Source organism: Marmota flaviventris, chromosome 11, assembly GCF_047511675.1.
Source record: "Marmota flaviventris isolate mMarFla1 chromosome 11, mMarFla1.hap1, whole genome shotgun sequence".
NCBI lineage: Eukaryota > Metazoa > Chordata > Mammalia > Rodentia > Sciuridae > Marmota > Marmota flaviventris.
The window spans coordinates 34,798,919-34,814,162 of NC_092508.1; the positions used below are offsets into that span (position 1 = coordinate 34,798,919).

At 43.4% G+C, this 15,244-nt stretch overlaps 1 pseudogene; it reads right to left on the reverse strand.

Moving 5' to 3' along the window:
• LOC114083739 (aldehyde oxidase 3-like) overlaps positions 1-15,244 on the reverse strand; it is an 87,849-nt pseudogene continuing 72,605 nt past the window's right edge.

Consider the following 15,244-nt stretch of genomic DNA (forward strand, 5'->3'; position numbering starts at 1 on the left):
TCACGCTGCTGGGCTTTGTCGGTCACTGCCACCAGCGTCCCTGGATTGCAGGGTAGCTGCGCTGGGACATGGATATTGCAGGCCCGTGGTGCCCTCAACCACCGCCGTGTCCCCGCGAGTCCCTTTGGGCCACCCTGTGCTGAGGGGCCGCGTTGACTTCCGCGAGAGCCGCGACCTGAGCGCAGGACCCTTCCCACTTGCGGTTTCCCCCAAACTCAGTTTGGGGCTGATAGTGGCGGCAGGGGTGGTTACAGTCTGTCTTTGTGAAAGCGAAACTTCTGAATCTCCCGAGTCTCGAGTCTCGCACTGTGAGCAGCGCGCTGTGGCTTGCGGGAGTCGCTATTAAAGTTCAGGGCAAACCCGACTCTGCGACTCTCAGTTGGTGGCGAAATGCAGGGTGCGCGACGCTCTGAAGGGCTTGCAGTTCTTGGCTGGGGTTTGGCGGGCAGCTTCTGAGTGGCTGAGTGAAAAAGGCCATTTGCATCAGGCCAGAGCTGTTATTTGGTTTGGGCACAGTGGTCTCTCAGGCAGGCAAACAATTTTAATCTGTGCACATTTTTTCTTGAAGGTCATCAAGATGTATCCACCGCCCACTCATCCATGTCTTGTGACCTCCGTTTCCTTATGTTTAGAAAACCTTCTATCCCTGCTGTACCGTCCAGGATGTGGAAGCCAGCAAGGGAGGGGGCGGGGGAAGGGGCTTCTGGGCACCAGGCGGCCCCTGAGCACTGCTGGATCTGGGGGTAGAGTAACTAGAGGCCTCTTATTTGCTGTGTCTTCGCACCCATCAGGGTGATAATGGTGTGATTTTCAGGCCAGTTCATTTTTAAGTAGGTGTGCAGGGGATTGAGGTGGGGGTGGGGTTCAGGACCTTTAAAATCGCTGACCAAAGGGAACCTCCTTGCAATACAGGTGGCTTGCTCTGTCTGAAGGTACCCAGAGTGCACGGAGTCCGGGGACCCCTAACTCACTTTCAAGGTTTTTCTGTGCCTGATGCCTCCCACTCGGCTCAGATCTTTCTTCCCATTTCATGTTCCCCACCCTCCTGGCCTTGCCTCACTCCTTCCTCTCTTTCTGCCCTTCATTTTTTCTTTCTTCTCTCTCTCCCTTTCTATCATCCCCTGCTACATTTTCCTCTTTCTTTCCTCTGTGTAATTTCACCCTCTGGTGAGTTTTATCCAGTTTCATGTCTCTAATTACCAATTTGCATTCATGACTCATAATCTGCAGTGCAGACCTCTTGCCAATCTGGAATTAACTCCTTGCTGGATAAATTCCTTGGCTGACTACCAGGCTAAAGTGAATTTGCCACCTTCCCTCAGAAACAGCTCCACCTTTTTGGTAGCCTTTTTCTGTTGCCACCATCCTCCTGCTCTGCCTGAGCACAACCTTGGGTTTATCTTGACTCTTTGTCCTCACCCCATCTTCTCCAGCCCATCCAATCAGGTAGCACATGCTGTGGCTTAAATCTGTCTTTCCTCTTCATTGCTACTAGCATGGTCTTGCTCAATCCTTTGCCACCTCTTGACTATTACAGAGGCTTCCCAACTCTTCTGACTCAAGCTAATTCACCTTATGCAATCTGCCAGATTAAGCTTCCTGATTATGCCATTTCTATGATCAAATTACCTCCAAAGACCTGCCCGGTGTGCAGAATAAAACCTGAAGGCTTTAATATACGTTTGTGTCTAATAAGTTCTAGTCCAGGCTAGTTTCCTAGTTTAATCCCCAGATTTTCCTCTTTGGTTTGCTTTGTAGACGAACCAAATTATCTGTGTTCCAAGATGCACCCCGTGATTCTTTGATACCCACCTTTGCATTAGCTTTTTCCTATCTCTGGCATTCCTTCTCCCTCATGTCCACTTGTCTACGTCTCAACCATCAACTAGAGGTCATCTTCTCTCCTCCTCACCTTCTGTAGGCCTGCATTTGTGCTATATCCACTACAATACTTTATACTTGTGTTGCTCTAATTAATAGTCATTGCTAACATTTATTCAGCTGTTCCCATGTGCCAGCACTGTTAAATAGTTTTAGAGCTAAGCTTATTTAGCATTCACAAAGACACAACTGGATAGGTGTTATCACTATTTTAAAGGCATACAATAATGGGTCAAAACTTGCCCAAGGTCACACTTAGAGCTAGTTAAGTGGCAGTGCTGGGACTGATTCAAACCTAACCATCTGATTTCAAAGCTAGCACATCACTCTGACCTTTTCTAATTGGTTAGCATTTTGTGAGTGTTCAAAGATGAAGCAGAAATATAACATGCTAACTGTTCTAAAGAAGTCAGCCACCCAGCTGGGGAAACACTTTGGATGTGTAAACAGCTCTCCGTTCTTGGTGCTGTCTCAGTGTGCTGGTCCCTGCACTGGGTGGTTTGTATAGTAACCACCTATTTCCATTGTCTGTCTCTGCACCAGACTTTGAACTCCTTGGGGCAGGAACTGGTGTTGTTTACTGTGTTTCTGCCTCAGCCCAATATAATGCCTTGCACATACCAGGTACATAAAACCTACTTAAACTGAGCTAAACAAATAAACAGATGGGGGTGGCCAGAAGACAAATATAACAATAGCAGGGCAGATGTGGGCTACTCAGTTGGACTGGGGACATTAAAAGGGTTCAGGGAGGAAGAGCGACTTGAAGGATGAATCAAGTTCAGGAGTACTTCCTCTTCCCCCTCCTCCCCTTCCTCATCTCTCCTCATCCTCTCCTCTTCATTTCTCCCCTGGTATGGACTTTTAATTCTCAAGCTTGTGAAAGCTTATTTTTTAAGCAATGAGAGGATTGATCACCTGCCCTGGTTCCCCACAGCCCCTAAATCACTTCCAACTGCCAATACCTCTAAGTCTAGTCATTTTGTTCTCAGGTCAAGATACAAAAGGGATTGTCCATAGTTGCAGTAGTCTAATAGAAATGCAATGCAAGGCACAGATAAAAGTCACACATAAGTTTTAAAATTTTCTGGTAGCCACTTGAAAGAAGTAAAATATGTTGCCATGGTTTTGTAGTGGTTTGCCCCCTAAAGTTTCAAACTGTGTTTGAAGCTTGATGCCCAGTGTAGAAGTGGAAGATGGTGTAGAACTTTCAAAAGGAGGGGCTTAGTTGGGGGTCCTTAGGTCATTAGAGGCACTGATTCTGAAGGAAATACTGGCCTCCTGGAGTGAGTTCTTACCAGAGCTAGATGTTAGAAAAGCCTGAGTCTGAACCCTGGGTTTCTTTTTGGCTTCCTGTTTCCCGCTGTAATCTTTCCTCCTGTAAGCTCTATTACCATCTGTCATAGGGTCCCTGCCAGAGCTGGCACAATGCTGTTTGAATTTTCAGTCTCTGAAACTGTAAACCGAATAAATGTCTATTCTCTATAAAGTTAGCCTGTGTCAGGAATTTCATTGTAGTGATAAAAACCATCAATACACATATAAAATTAATTTATAATGAGTTAACTTTAACTCAATATATCAAAATATTATTTCACCATATTATCAATATGAAATCATTAAGGAGGAATATTATATTCTTTCTCTTTGGTAATGCAGCTTCAAAGTGAAGTGTGAATTTAGCACTTAGCACTATGACACATCTCAGTGTGAATTAGACTTTTTTCCAGTGCTCAGTGGTCACATGTGGCTTGTGGCTATGGTACTGGACAGCACAGTTATGGAGCCACAGGTGGGGCTGCCCAACCTTCTCCAGGTCATGCCACATGTAGGAAATGACAGTATTGTGCAGCACACCTGGGGCAATGGAGGAGGTTGGGTTGTGGCTGAAGGTTGGTAGCAGCAGAAAAGATCAATAGTTGGTTTACTACAACCCTTTCAGGCCCCAGATGGGAAGGAACATTACACAACCCTTAAAATCCATATACCCTTTGATAAACATAAAAAATCCTATAGCTTTCTATTTGCAAATTCAAAATAGGTAACTTTCATTTTCTAAGTGAAAATGTTATTCTTGGACTATGAATTTACTTTCAAGTTGACATATGCTCTCTGCCCCACATGTACCAAGAAGCACTGATGGGTTCCAGAGATTTGCAGACAAGGTGGAGGGTCCCATTCTGTGTCTGTAAACTGATCCACAACTCGGGTGTGGTTGGGCTGTTCATCCCAAAATTGGGGCTAAGCCTGTATCCCTGTGAGCTACAGCCACAGCATCAATTCTGGTGAAGAACACTGAAGACCCCAGGAACATTCAGGATTCCCCTGAACCCTGGTGGGAGGGGGAGGAGACAAAATTAAAAGAGAGATTTTTAGTAAACCTAGCCTAGGACATCTGGCCCATGTGGTGTTGGGCAGGGGTGGGCACAGTGGCCAATGGACTAAGCTAATGTAGAAGAGCATCTAGAGGGTCTGGGTCATGCAGGGGATGATGAATGTTGAACAAACCCACTGATGGTTGAGCATGTGTGGGCTCTGCCTGACAGTCCCTTGTCTCTTCCAAATCAGTACCTACCTGGGCTCATTCTCTTTTCAAGATGATGGTTTTCCCAACTGTCCCTCAGGACCAGTTCCAGGACAGCTCTGAGCTCTGCTACAGGACTTGGTTTCCATTTGTATAGGCAACTGGCTGGTCCCTGAAGGAGCTCTGGTTTGGAGGCAGGTAGGCCATGTGGTTACTCCCAAAGTTGGTGAAGCTTGCCAAATGGTGAGAGACTGGCAGAGGCCTGGTGTGCTTATGCTTTAGGGAGCCACGTGGGTGCAGACAGGGAGGCTGGCCATAGTTTCAGGTAATACCCACAGTTCCACCTGAGTTTCTAAAGGATGAGGAGGACAAAGAAATGTCTTGCTTTTTGGCTGACATTCCTAACCGGGCCTTTGCCAAGGGTCTATCTTTCCTAGTATGAATTTTTTAAAAATTACAGGTCTTATAAAGCTTTCCCAAGTTATAAACTGAGAGTACCATATTAGGTCAAAGCTTTTTTAAAGACACTCATGCCCCTTCCAGGAGATTCATGTCCTCTTGGTGTGCAATGCCTGCCATTGAGTGTCTCTGGGTTAAATGCCCCCTAGAGTAAAATCTAAGTTTCCCACCACCCAAGTCCTGCACCACTGTGTTAAGGGCACATTCATACATCCTGTCCTGCATGAAAAGTGTTATGTCACACACTGGCACTCTTCTGACGGGTTGTACAGGCTGACTCCTGCACACGAGCTGTCAGACCATGAGGTGACATTTAGACCACTTGCTACTTACCAGGTTCTGATCTGTGAGGTGCTCATCCACGTGGAGGGAGGAAGTCTTTCTCTTCTTTGCCTCAAGATGCTCTCTAGGCCAGAGAAGCCCTGAAGTGGTGACCAGAGCCTATGTAGTCCTGCTCTGATGAAGTGAGGTCGAGTAGGAGGGGAATGCCAAGAGGAAATGAGCTGAGTCACAGAGGAAAAATCAAAGTGCTATGAGACAGGACAGCCAGGGACATCTACATGACCTGAGGGGCAGAGGAGGTGACATTTACACTGATATCTCAGGGGTGAGAACTGACAGTCAGGTGAGGGTTAATCTCAGGCAGAAGGGCAGGTGGTTGTGTGTCAGCTTGATGAGGCTAAGGAACCCCGATGTTTGATCAAACAGCAGTGTAGGTGTTGCTGTAAAGCTGTTCTGTAGATGTGATTAACATTGACCATCAGTTGACTTTAAGGAAAGTTACCCTTGAGCCTGTGGGTGAAGCTCATCCAATCAGCTGGAGGCCTTAAGAGCAAAACCTGAGGTTTCCCTGAGAAGAAGGAATTATTCTGCCTCAAGGCTTTAACCCAGAAATGTACCTGAATTTTCAGCCCGCTTGTCTGGCCCCACAGCTTTTGAACTTGTCACCCCCATAATTGAAAGAAAATAAATCTGTGTTGTATATACTCACACACATATGCATATATATATAGGTATGTATTCACATATGTATGTATCATGCATACATGTACACACAAACATACATGTGTAACTCATTCACATATGTACAGGCATATACACAGGTAGTCCCATTGGTTCTGTTTCTCTCGAGAACTCTGACAGATGCAGGTGACATGGGCAAAGGTTTCATGAAAGAGAAAGGCTGGGCCCATGCAGGGACTGAAGAAGGCCATGTGGCTTGAGTGCAGAAATCATGGCACCAGGAGTCCTGGGAAAGGTCAGTGGGTAGACTATGCAGGATTTAGAAGCCTTGTTGAGGACTCTGTGTGTATCATAAGCTCACGGGGAACCGGCAAAGGGCTCTTACTGTGAATGACTTAACTTTCTTCCTCCTTATGTACTTCTTAGCTAATCCATTGCCTTAACTGATCAATCATGTCTTAACTCACATAATTTGCTTATGAAACCCCTCAGACAGTGACTAACCCTGGAAATGAGCAGGAGCTGGTGGAGTTATTTTGGCCCAGAGAAGCTTCAAAGACCTTTGTTGACATTATCAGTGGCTCACTACCGCACCTATACTGGTTCAATCAGGTCCTGCAGCCCTGCCCTCCCCAGCAGCTGGACTCCTCTGAGGTTGGAGGCCTGGATTCACACCCCATGTCTCTGTCATCAACAGGTCAGAGTGCCAGAGACAGGAGAGAGGGAAGCCATGGCTATAGTTTTTGTATACAGTCATATGTTGCTTAATAACAGAGAACGTTGGAAAAAAGCGTTGTGAGGCAATTCCCATATTCTGCAACTACACAAACTAAGACAATAATAGGGGATCTAGGTGATATCATCTGATGGGTCCACCTTTGTATATATGGTCTGTCATTAACTGAAACAGCATGTGACTGTACCTGCCTTCTGCCTTCTGCTGCCAGCAATTTTCCACATACATTAGACTCTGAATCCTGTCAATGACCCTGGCAAGTGAGGTCCCTGCATTATGAGTGTCCCTACCCAGGATTAGGTGACTAGAGGTGGTAGAGTTGGGCTCTGACCCCTGCACCTCAGTTGCTTGCTCCTGAGAGTCCCCTGGGCAGCCTGGGCAGACCTGGGAGGTTTCACAAGGGAAGAGGAGCTGACGATCATTATAGTCTGAGTTTATTTCTTAACCCAGCAGAAACCTACCAGTATCAAGGCTCTGCAGTTGATTGGCCCTAGAAGACTACTCAAGCTCTCAAGAGAGTGATATATAAATTTGTTCCATTACATTAACTTACAAGCAGAAACCAGACTGTACAGATGGAGCTGGGCTGGTATCTTCCTGTGGGCAAATCTGAAGCGAAAGCAAGCTGCGATCAAAGGCTCCTGAATAGGCTTAGAATCCATCAGAAATATGAGTGATAGTCACTCTGTCCATGAGGAATGGCTTGATGAATGATGCCACCAGCTTGGCCTAAAACGGGGCCATGTCAGTCCTATCCGAGGCTGAACTGTCACATACAGGTGCTCAATGTAAATATTTATTGAATGAATAAGTGAATAAGTCAACACCCATTCAGAAGAGCTTGCTGAGCAGTTATAACAATAGCATAAGTAACATCAGCAGAAACCACAATCCTCAGTTGACTCTGCTGGGCTTTGTCAAGCCCTTCACATGGGTTGTGTCCTTCAGTTCTCACAATAATTCTGAGGGTTAGGCCTGGCTGTTGTCCCTTTTTTTGGTGTGGAAACTGGGACTCAGAGCAGTTAGGTAACTGCCCAAGGCTGCATAGCTAGGATTGGACCTAACCTGCTCGCATTCCTGAACCTTAAATCCACAGCTATTGTGATTCAGCATCACTCTTCTCTGCAGGGTGGTCACATTTGCCAACTGCTACAGCTTGAATGCATCTCCCAAAGTTCATGTGTTGGAAATTTAATCCCCAGTGCAACAGAGTTGGGAGATAGGACCTTGAAGAATTGAGTAGGTCATGGGAGCTCTGCTCCTGCCTCTCAACACTGATGCTTTGGGCATTGTGCCAAATGAGCTAAGGCCATTACTGTGGAAGTGAGTTCTTTATTGTGAGGGTGGATTTGTTATAAAAGTGACTTTGGCCCTCTCTTGCTGTCTCTTGCCATGCAATGCCTTCTGCTATGTTTTAATGCAACAAGAGGGCCCTTCAGTCTTGAACTTTCCAATCTCCAGAACTATGGGTCAAATAAACTTCTGTTCATTATAAATGTCCCAGTCTCAGGCATTCCAGTATAGCAGAATAAAAAAGAAGACACTGATACCTGTGACTTTCCTGCTGTCCCATCTCTTTTTCTGCCAATTGGCACTGAGCAGTATTATAGGTGTCAACCTGTCCTTATGTAGAGTTTCCTTATTTTACCTTAGAAGAAGTTTCCCCTTGGCATAGAGCAACTATATAACTATATAATTATATAGAACAACTATGAAATTGTACCTCTGAGTACAGTCATGTGCTGCATAACAATGTTTCGTTCAGTGACAGACAGAATATGTGATTATGATCCCTTGTGACTAAAATGGAGCTGAAAAATTCCTGTTTCCTAGTGATGTTATACAGTCTAACATCATAACGCAGTGCATTGCTCAGGTGTCTGTGGCGATTCTGGTGTAAACAAATGTACTATATGTCAGTTGTATAAAAGTATAGCAACACAACTAAGGACAGCACATAAAACTTGGTAATAATAATAAACAACTCTATGGTTAGTTTATGTATTTACTATTTTTAAAAATTATTTTAGAGTGTACTCCTACTCATTTAGAAGAAAGTTGACTGTAAAACAATATTCTGTCTTATGCTGGCAGTATCTCACATACCTCACTTTTCCTGGCCATGTTGAGTGACAGACATACACCTTTGAGGTTTCTGTAACTGCACACTGTGATGTTCACTCAACAATGAAATTGCCTAATGATGCATTTCTCAGAAAAGCAACACTTGGTTGGACTGGACTAGGGAAGAGGCACCCAAGACAAGTGATGAGTCCTGATCCAACTGTACATAGGAAGTCCCAAAATGCTGAGATATCTGAGAAGATCGAATGCTTCCAGGGTAGAGGACTATGTGACAACTTGATGATCCTAACTCCAGAGAGGTTGTTCCCACTCCCTTAGACATGTGGCCCAGATGGGTATAGTGTGGGGTGAGGAAAAGGGGGAAGCTGGGAGACCATGGCATAGTTTGTGCTAGGACAAGTCATTTCTTATCATCTGTGTTTTCATTGAAAATAAGCATCTTAAAAAGGCAACCCATTGAGGCAGACTGTGAGGCGTCATTATAGCCTTTCCCTGTGTGGTTCTGAAACTGCACAAGGTGACACTTTCCCAAGTAACCGTCAGCTAGATAAGTTGTCCCAGGGTTTCAAAACGCCACAATCATTGAGATGGAGATTATACCACCACACATATCCTTAATTCTAGGGTCTGGAATAGGTGCCTGACTGTCCCTTTCATCGTCCTCTGGAGGAGGTGGAGTGCAAGGAGCATGGGCTGTGTTCAGAGCCTGAGTAGTGCCTGTTGTTCATAGAATTCCATAGGATGGTATCTGTCTAGAGCTTCTGTGGCCCATTCCACAGAGAGCTATGCATTTCCTGAAATAGATTATTTGATGCTATGAAAATATATTCTGGAAAAATATATGGTGACCTGTCAGAGCATGAATCTCCAGGATATATAAAGAACTCAAAAACTTAACACCAAAAAAACAAACAAACAAAAAAAAAAAACAACAACAAACAATCCATCAATAAATTGGCTAAGGAGCTGAACAGACACTTCTCAGAATATATACATTTGATCAACAAATATATGAAAAAATGTTCAACATCTCTAATAATTAGAGAAGTGCAAATCAAAACTACTCTAAGATTTCATTTCACTCCAGTCAGAATGGTTATTATCAAGAATACAAGCAACAATAAATGTTGTTGAGGATGTGGGGAGAAAGGCACACTCATCCATTGCTGGTGGAACTGCAAATTGGTACAACCAATGTGAAAGCAGTATGGAAATTCCTTAGAAAACTTGGAATGGAACTACCATTTGACCCAGCGATCCCACTCCTCCTTCTATACCCTAAAGTCTTAAAATCGGCATACTACAATGACACAGCCACTTCAATATTTACAGCAGCAAAATTCACAATGGTTAAACTGTGGAAGCAACCTAGATGCCCTTCAATAGAAGAATGGATAAAGAAACTGGTACATATACACAAAGGAATATTACTCAGCATTAAAAGAGAATAAAATTTTCAGGTAAATGGATGGAATTGGAGAATATTATGTTAAGTGCAATAAGCCCATCTCAAAAAACCGAGGCTGAATGTTTTCTCTGATTAGTAGATTCTAATCCATATGGGGGGGGCATGGGATAAGTGAAGGAACTTATGTGGCAAAGGGGAGGGGCAGTGGGGACAAAGGGGTAGGAAAGATGGTGGAATGAGATGGACATCATTACCCTAGGTACATGTATGATTGAACAAATGGTATGACTTTACTTCATATGTAACCAGAAAAGTAAAAAATTCTGCTCCATTTATGTACAATGAATCGAAGAGCTTTCTACTGTTATCTATAACTGATTAGAGCTAATAACTAATTAAATTTTAAAAAAGAAAAAAAATATGGTGACCTACTTATTTTTTATTTTGACAACATCCTGTTAAAATAAGGAAATTTTGAGCTACAATATGAGTCCCACATTTTTGAGTAGCCCATCATTTTATGAAGTTTTATTAAAATGAAAAAAAATTATTCTGAACTTACTCTTAAATGGATTTAAATTCATGATGCTCATTAGGGCTAAGGAGGGCATTATTAACCTATATTGTTTATGAGACAAACTATTCCAGGATTATATTTGACCTGGATAGGACATGGACACTTCTAAGCAGTGTCTCTCAAACTTTTTGTTTTATTTTTTATCATAATCCACTGTAAGATCTACAAGTCACATTTTTCCCAATATACACATGTGGGCAACATGCACACACATGCAGACATCTAAGAAAAAATCTTTTTCCTTATTACATATAAAACACATTGAAATTTTACTGTTATTGTATTCTATGAAGCTTAATTAAAATGGTGGTTATGACCTCATAAATTAATTTTATGACCCTTTAATAAGCCATAAACTGCAAATTAGAAAATGCTATTTCAGGGCTTAACTGAGAAAGTATATACAGCAGGAGAAGGGCAAAAATGACCTCTCTTTCAGAAGTACAGTGTAGTGATCATCACTTTCTTTTAGGGGAAATATATGTGTTGATGGAGTGGGTCTGGGGATTAGCCACAGAGGGGACTAGATTAGAGATGGAAAAAAATCAATTCAACCTGTCAAATATTTTTAAGTATCCCCCAGGTTTATCTACTGTCTTATGTCTGAGGGAGGTTACGTAGGACTTGTCCTCAAAATGCTTACGGCTGTTTATTAGTGGATAAGATCATGTAGGGAACGTTTGTAGAATGAAAACCATTGGGGTCCAGGATGGAGTTCCGAGAACATCAACATTTAAGGACTGGGCAGAGAAATGGGAATCTGCAGTAACAAAAACCCAGAAATAAACAGAGAGGGAGGAGGAACATCAGGAGAGTGAAGCATTGCAGGAACCAAGGAGAGAGATTTGAGGAGGAAGCAATCAATGGTGGTGAATCTGCTAAGAGGTCAGGAAGGTTAAGGGCTAAAGAGGGCCCATTGTATCCGATAGTAGCACTGAGATCATGGAGACTTTGGGGACACTTGTTTTAGTGCCATGGTGAGAGCAGAGGGCAGATTACAGGGCTGAGAAGTGAAACAATAATATGAAATTGACTGTGGTTTGGAGAACTTTGGCTTATTACCATTTCTTATTTCTATATCCCCTCTCTAAACGTGCATCAAAGCTTTGCCATAGCATAAGCAGTGACCAATTCTGTAGATTAAAAGGGTGTTATTGTTGAACAATGTTGTTATTGAAAGGATAATGTTCAGTTCAGCCTCTTTTACCCACATATTCAGAGCCATATTTGGGGTCAAGATAATGATGTCCATATGGCCATCTTTAAAACTGGCTAATCATTAACACTTTAAAACTCTAAGTTCCACATATATTAAAAGGAAAGCTCAGGTCTCAATTCCCTCTTGCGACATTTAAGTGACTACATAAAACTTTCTGCTGCCCTTAATTGGAAAATGAATATCACAAAAATTTCTGAGAAATGGAAGTACAGTTGGCTTTAAGTGGGAGGAAATGGAGTGGGGTCCTGGAAAGTCAGATGAAGTAACAAATCAAATTATCCGCCCACAGGAAGTGTTTATTATTTTGTAGAGTGTGTGAAGATTCATGTATATGACATTGAAGAATTAGACTTGAGATAGTGTCCAGATACACATTGGAGGGGCCAAGGAAGTTCAGGGAATCTTCTTATGACTCTTTTTTTTTTTTTTGTAGTTGTTTTTGATATTTACTTTTTAGTTGTAGTTGGACACAATACCTTTATTTTATTTATTTATTCAAACCCAGGGTCTTGCATATGCTAGGCAAGCACTCTACCGCTGAGCCACAACCCCAGCCCTTCTTGTGTGTTTTATGGGTGTTGGGAGAGAATGGGAGGAAGAATTGACAAGGATGTTGGACCAGCTTTCTGCTTTAGCACCTGAGCGTGCCTGGCAAGGATGCCCCGCACTGCTTCTTTCTCATGTTTTGGAATGTTGGGGTAGCCCTCTCACTGATGAATGTGGGTTTGGGAGGGAAGGCTCATGGGAGCTGTGTAATGACTAGAACTTACCTGCTTGTGGGTTAGGGGTGGTGTAGTGATGGGGGTGTAGAAAGTTCCTCCATTTCTAACAATGTGAGCAAGTTTTACAGGAAACAAGGGCTGAAGGCACTCCTGAGGACTTCTCCTTGCTGCTGGTCTCAAGGTTAAAGGAATTCTTAGAACATCATCTGCTGGTTCACTGGTGTCCCTGTAGGAGACACACAGTCCTAGCTGTCCTGCTGTTAGATATTCTGGAATCTCCAGAATGAATCAATGCTGGGAGCCATTAGCCAAGTAGGTATGACAATTTCCTTGCCAGCGTACCCCATGTTGCTTAGTGGAAGGACTCGTGGAAATAGGACATTTTGCAGTGACATTGCATGTAGGTGACCTTGCTCAAGGACCAAGGCGGATCCGAGTTTAGGGCATTCCGGGTTTAGGACTATCCGGGTTTAGGGTGGTTCCAGGTTTAAGATTATTCCTGCTGGGAATAGGGAGTATGCTGCTGCCTGAGTTCCCCTTGAGTTCTCATGGGATTCAGACAGTATTTTTGGGGAGACAGAAGCCCAGTGGGGGTGGATTTGGGCAGAGAACGTGGATTTCCCCAGAACGTGATTGTAGACGGCTGGTGTGAGTTTGGGAATAAAGAGTTGCTGTTTGAATCTACAAGCTGTGTGGTGGCTCGTGATTGTGTGCCCAGCCAGACTGCGGCAAATCAAGACACAGTGACTGTGAAACAAATTCTTGAAGCCTTATTTTGAGATTTTTATCAGTTTTAGGTGACCTACTGAATCATATACATATATGGTTCAAGAGTGGAGTGGGATCTTTTAGCCTTTGAGGTATCCTTACAAGTAGGCTGTTAAAATAATAGAGTTTGGGAAATTTTATCTTAAAGGGATTCGACAACACTTAAAAGAAAGGGAGACTTAGCTAGGATGTGGAATGGGGAATGTTGGAGTCTTTGATGAGCATCTTTGCCTAACTTCTGGGGACAACTCTGCCCAATCAATGCTTTTCCGTCTCCAGAATTGGGTCCTGTCAGCCTTTGCTCTCCCAGTATTTCCTCACCTACTAGGCTGAACCATATAAAACTACCATATTTGTAAGTAAAAAATGGTCAAATATATCACCAGTTTTGTATGATTCAACCTAATATCAGCTAAGGACATCTACTGACAAAATCTACTCCAATGTCTAGTAATGTTGTGTCCTTTTTTTCTAGTAGATCATGGATTTATTTAATTTTGGCATTTGGTAACACCAGTTAGGTGATTTTTGATATTTGTCTCTAACACTTGAGGAAGGACCCATTTGATATCCTTGGGACCAAGGGGTTAAGTAAAGCTGGAATCATCTTGAATCCTGCTGGTTCTTATGGTTGGGCTGCTGTTAGCCACAAGAAGGGAGCAAAGGAGATGCAGATGGCATCAGCAGGCCCTCTCCCTTGCCTCTTCTGATCTCAGCTCTTCTCAGTCAAGGGATGGAACTGTGAGGGGCAATGAAGTGAGTCTGTTTTATCTTTTTAGTTTTTTTAAACTCTTGGCTCCAATGTAGCCCAGTGAGTCAGGCTTGAGAGGAGCATGGGCATGGCATGACATGCCAGACATACAGACACCATCCCCTTCCCCAGATTTTGCAAAGGATATTATATTTTATCAAAAGACCCTAAGGGGTTCCAGATATTGAGATAGGTGCTAGAAAACTCTCTGGGTGTCACAAGCCGTCTGTGGGCTGTGTGTATGAACTATTGCGCATAGTAGCCAAGTGAAGGGATAGGCTTGGCACTGTGAAGGGATTGATCCCATGATGCAGGTGCACCTCCCACTATAGTTCTGCCTAAGATCCCACACAGCATCTGAGATGGGTGTGACTCTCCAAGATGTCAATCAATCTGCTGACCACAACATCACAAAGCATGACTCCACCCTTGAAACCTTATTCCTCTCTGAGCTCCCTGCTATTAAATAAAGAAACGAGGGCTCATACTCTCTTTCCAGAGCTCTCCTTCTAGCGTGGAAGCTGACCCTTAAGGTCACAAAGCCAACCCTCCCTCGGTTTAAAAACTACTCTCTGTGTTATGTGATTTTTCGCGGCTTTCTTAGCTTAATGTTGCAGCCAGCTGTTTTCAACCCAGTTCATCTCGTCTGCAGGGGTAGTGGTGGAGATCTGGGGACTAATTATAGCAGAGAGCAGCTCTGAGCCACCCTTCCACCCTGGCATTATCTTAGTGCCATCTCTCCTTTGTTCTCACTCATGCTTTTCTGCATACCTCTCTGGGCTATATTCTCAGCAAATCCCTCAGTGTGATTTTTAAAAATCCTAATAGATCACAGATTGGGCCACTCATCCATCCACTCATTTGTTAAAAGGAAAAAGGAGCATGTACAGGGGTCAAATTAAATAAAGACTGTAGATGCTTACCTTGGAGGAGTAGCTTGCTTTTAGATTTTGTTTTGATGTCAACAGGGACATGTGGAACTCCTCAGGGATGTAAGTAGCTGAAGGAATGTTGTACTTTGGACCACGTGTGTATGGGACTCCTTCAGGAGAATATTTCAGTTCCTCTAAGGCATAAAATCCAAGACCTTGAGTAAATGTCCCCTCGATCTGTGACAAAGAAAGAAATGAATCTCACTTTTTCATGCTGTT